The sequence below is a fragment of the Capsicum annuum genome, chromosome 8, assembly GCF_002878395.1.
Source record: "Capsicum annuum cultivar UCD-10X-F1 chromosome 8, UCD10Xv1.1, whole genome shotgun sequence".
NCBI classification, from domain to species: domain Eukaryota; kingdom Viridiplantae; phylum Streptophyta; class Magnoliopsida; order Solanales; family Solanaceae; genus Capsicum; species Capsicum annuum.
The window spans coordinates 153,217,122-153,222,346 of record NC_061118.1 but is presented as its reverse complement, the minus strand read 5'-3'; the positions used below and the strand labels follow the sequence as shown (position 1 = coordinate 153,222,346).

The 5,225-nt window shown below is 35.1% G+C and overlaps 1 long non-coding RNA gene across 1 annotated transcript; it reads right to left on the bottom strand.

Annotated features, from left to right (window-relative positions):
• Positions 1-4,304: 4,304 nt before the first annotated feature.
• LOC107879810 lies at positions 4,305-4,961 on the bottom strand. The gene is made up of 2 exons (XR_007043612.1): positions 4,780-4,961; positions 4,305-4,693 (listed from the first exon to the last, which is right to left on the bottom strand). It is a non-coding gene; the product is annotated as an uncharacterized LOC107879810 (long non-coding RNA).
• Positions 4,962-5,225: the final 264 nt, after the last annotated feature.

The following is a 5,225-nucleotide window of genomic DNA, read 5'->3' as shown; positions in this document are numbered from 1 at the left end:
GTCCCGGGTCATTACAAACTTGGTATCAGAGCCTAAGATTCAACAAAGTCCTAGGGAGTCTGAAAGCCACATCACGTAGAGTCTTGTACATGAGTGTGTAGCGCGCCATACTTATGTACAAGAGGATATGAGATGTTTTAGAAAGTTTTCCTTCTTTCAGTAATCATGTTATGCGAGTGAGCAAGAGCTCAAATTACACTCTCAGTCTAATCTATTTTTTTCTTTTACTTACAGAACATGCCTCCCAAAAGGACTAACAAAAGAAGAACCAAAAATCAGTCAGCACCTCAGCCCGTTCAGGCAGATCCCCTGGACGAGCACATCTCTTATACAGAATTCAGAGCTACATTTACTACTCTAGCCAATTCAGTCGCAGCCCAGAATGAATGGCTAGCTGTTGTTCCGGCCAACTCAATGGACAATGCTACTGCAACCAGAATTTGGGACTTCACTCGAATGAATCCTTTTTTCTTTATGGAATTTAAGTCAGAAAAGGACCCACAGAAGTTCCTCGATCAGGTTTAAAAAGTCACTGATATTATGGGAGTGACTTCTAGTGAGAGTGCCAAGTTAGCCACCTATCATCTATAAGATAGAGCCCATACATGGTTTAAGTAGTGAAAGGTAGACAAGGGTACAAATGCAGAGCCCGTAAAGTGGGAAGAGTTTGCTACTGCCTTCCTAGACAGATTCTTTTTCTTAGAGCTGAGAGAAGCCAGAGTGTTAGAATTCATTAATCTCGGACAAGGTAGTATGACTATAAAAGAGTATTCCCTCAAGTTTACTCAGTTAGTCAGGTATGCTCCCCATGTAGTAGCAGATAATAGGTCCAAAATGAGCAAGTTTGTATCTGGAGTATCAGATAGTATAGTTAAGGAGTGCAGAACAATAATGTTGATTAAAGAGATGAAAATATCTAGGCTTATGGTCCATGCTCAACAAATTGAGGAGCAGAAGCTTAAGAAGAAGGAAAGAGAGAATAAGAGGGCTAGAACAGATAACTTTAATTTCAATCAGCCTAAGTCAAATGGTGGTAACTGTTCCCAGTTTCATCCAAAGTTCTCAGTGCTAGCTCCATCCTCAGCCAGTAGACCGATGACCCAGGATAGCGTAAGCAATGGCCATACTAATTCATTTTGCGGAGAGTATGGTAAAAACCCATCAAGGAGAGTGTAGGCCTAGTAGTAATATTTGTTATGGGTGTGGGAAACCAGGACATAGGCCCAGGAAGTGTCGAGTAGATGCTCAGAGAGGTAGGGATATACGCCATCAAGGTTAGCTTCATCAGTCACCAGTTCAGTCCAGTCGCCCGAATCAGTAGGGCTCCCCCTTCTAGTGCCACCCACGGTCAGCGTCTAAGCAGATTTTATGCACTTCAGTCCTTATAGGATCAGGAAAGTCCTCCTGATGTGGCCACTAGTAAGTTGTAAATCTCCCACTTATATGTTTATGCCTTATTAGATCCATGAGCTTCTCTATCTTTTGTAATTTCTTACATAGTAGTTCATTCCAAGGTTGAACCTTGAAACAATAGTAGGATTATTGATTTAGTGACCCACTGACTTAGAACATGACTTTAAGCTAAGGGAGAGATGGTAGTACAGTCATGGTAGAAGACCATGCATGCTTACAGTTCCTAGTATAAGGAGTTCCAGTTCATTCTGTAGTACGAATCAGGTTCCATAAGTTCAGAAATTCCAAACTCAGGTCAAGAAATTCCAAACTCAGGTTATGAAGTTCATGATACACATATTCATGTTTTCCAGTATGCTCAATTCCCATGACTCATGTTACACTCTTAATGGTCTGTGAAGTTCAGTTTATGTCATGTGTTCCTCAGGCCTCAGTAGTGTGTCGAATTCATTCAGTCGTCCTTCAGTTATATGGTGTCTCGTACATCATTACAGTCTTTCTTAAACCTACTCAGTCTCATATTCAATACCATTACAAACTTATTATCAGTTACCATCCAATATTATTCTCATGTCAGTCATATATTTCATGAATCAGTTTTAGCCATGTAATCTTACATCACATATGCATGTTCAGTATGTAAGTTTAGTCTATCAGACCAGTCACGTAATCATGCTTCAGTTGTGCAAGTCTAGTTCAGTACGTAGACTTAGTCTTCCAGTATTCTCTCAGCTTAATTAGCCACATTCGAGGACGAATGTTCCCAAGGGAGATATATTGTAATACCCCATAATTTTCATGCTCAGTTTAGTCTCCACTACACAAGAATCCCTAAGTAGAATTTTTGTTCCAGGCAGAATTTCCCAGATTTAGACCCATCATCTTGTAGGATATTCAGTCAATTTTTCAATGATATAAAGTTTGCCCAAATCCAATAACCGGATAAGAAGTTATGGCTATTTTAAGTTCAAGTCGTAAAACACCGTCATTTTAGTTAGTAGTGCATCGCGCCATAGGTTCAAATGACAATTGTCAATTTTTAGTGCGACTCCGCAATCTCACCGCGTCGCGGAGGACCTCTAATTTCCAATTGTCCAAATCCAGTAAGGGTTCGCGATTATGCCGCGTCGCGCTGTCAGCCCAGTTCCTAGCTGTCAGTTTCCAATGACACGGTGTGATAGCGCCGCGTCGCACTAGAGCCCCAAATCGAAAATTTTGACAAAAAATTAAAGTTTTGTTTAAGGTTAAATTAATCTTTTCTCATGTATTTAATCCACCCAGATGTAGGATTTAACTCCTAAAAACGTATTTAGGTCAATATTAACTCACTTTTCACTAATTTAAGAAATTCTCTCTCAAAGATAGAAAACCCTAGCCCCCAAGTTTCAAGAGCAATCTCAAGAATCTCTCCGAGAGTCTTCAAAAACTTCAAGAATTTAGATTTTTAGGTATGTTAGATATTCATTCATGGATCCTTACCTTCCATAGAGCCCAAGAATCTTTTTTTTTTTAAATACAAAATTTATGATTTATGATTTCCATGTTTGAATTAGATTGAATTTGTGCTCATAATGTTGTTTGAGTTTGATCCATGATTTAGATTACAAGTTCCAAGAATTGATTCTAGTATGTGTTGAATTACATGGTATTCAAAATAAACCCTTTAATTTGCAAGTTGATTGTTGTAACCATGTTAACCCTAAATGTTTATGATTTAGTGAACCAAGTATGCTTCTCATGAGTTTGATAAATTGTCTATGAGAATAAAATAATGTCATTATAGCATGCTAACATGTACTCCCTATTCATGTACATGTTAATGCATTACAAGTGTTTGATGAAATGTCTCTATGAATGAATTATGACCAAGTGAACATTGTTATGTTATTCAAGATGATGCTTTGCTTTACTTTTCATACCATTGAGTCCTGGGGATATTTAATACCCGACAATCTAGCTATTTACCTAGAGTCATAGTAATTATAGAATAAACTCCGTAGTATCACGAATAGCAGAACTTAGCAGTAGCTCAGTAATCGAAGTTAGTTGGGGGATTGTCCTATCAACTTCACTTTTAGACAGATTCAGTTAGAGGCTTTTTAGATTAGATTTTCAGACAGTATTCAGTTTTACAACTGTTATATTTTATCAGTATTTCAGATGTTTTGAACCTTATGGAATTTCAGCTCATTTTTTGCATTAATTACAGTATTATTATTCAGTGCTCACAACAGATATCAGTCATGGGTTAGCTTGTGGTCCTTCGGGATCGTAAACACCGTGTGACGACTAGGGGGTAGTCCCGGGTCGTTACACTATTGTTGTATTAATTTGAATAATAATTACAAAATATTAGATACATATAAAAATAAAAAAATGTATCTAATGAAAAAAAATGTTCACATTAAGAAGCTTAATGAATTTCTTATGTATTTGTGAATTTAATATTTAATTCAAAGTAACTAAATGATATAAAAAGATTTATCTGAACGTTCATTGATAAATTGCTTACATATTGCTTAAGACCATCGTTACGTAATTAACAATTGATACTCGTAAAAAATTTGTATCTATTGAAAAATATATTTTGTGAACAGTATGAAGCGTATGAACAATTACGTTCAGCTCGAAGTTGTTATTCAATTTAGAGACAAAATGTCTTGCAAAGAAAAAAAATTAAGAAAGAGAAAATTACGTTATGATTGAATATGAGATTTAATTGTATGGTGTATCGTTATGTTGCATAATGTAATCTTGTGTTAGTTACTTTCATTACTGGACTTAGTTATATATGTTTCAATAAACTTGATACGTATAGTTATAAATATGTATCTAATATAATGTAACAAAAAATAATAAATATGATGACTTTGTAAAGTGTAACAAAAACGTACAACAAAATAATAATATATCATAATCTGAAATAGTCATATGGCAATCATTGGTGATAAGGTAGAATCCATGATATTGAAAAGCATCTTAAAAAAATAATGACAACATGTACTAACATCATCAAACTATATAACAGTCAACTAGCCAACAAGTAAATAACTACTCAATATGCAAAGCACAAACTTTTTCTTTTTGTGTGAAGTTGCTCCTTGGCCTTGGTGGATCGCCATTCTCACCAAAGTACCCTTTTTCCGCCTTTACAGAGCCATACTTGCACAAAAGAGTGGCATATCTAATGCGATGGTATTGAGCATCAATACCCAATGAGCGAATGCCTAATCCTTCGCTCAGATACTCGCCATAAACAGCTACAAATACACCACAATTCCTACATACCGATTACTAATTGAATTAAAAATACATATATACTTGTATAAGATAATGAAAACAATGAAAAGGTAATGTAATACTTACAAACTTTCACTATCTTGTTGTGCTATCTCGATAACATATTCCACTCGGAATGGATCCTAAAAAAAACATCAAATTAATTAATTATCTAGATACAATAAATGCATGTATCTATTGATATGCTTAAATCAATGTTTGTTAAACAATACGAGATACATACTATTCATAAATAGTGAAACAATGATACAAGATAAGAGAAAATGTTATCTATTGTTGAGATAATTTAAATAATACTTACAAAACATTAGATACATATAAAAAAAAAATAGATACATAAAGATATAAATATTGTTGAAAAAAATATCACGCATATATAAATATGTATCACGGCCAATTATTTTCTAGATCTGAACATGCCGGAGGTTCCAGATATGACTTTGTTGGAGGTTTCAATTTATTTTTTGCTTCGCGCAGTAAAATATTATTGGATTAGAAGGTTTACCAGAAGT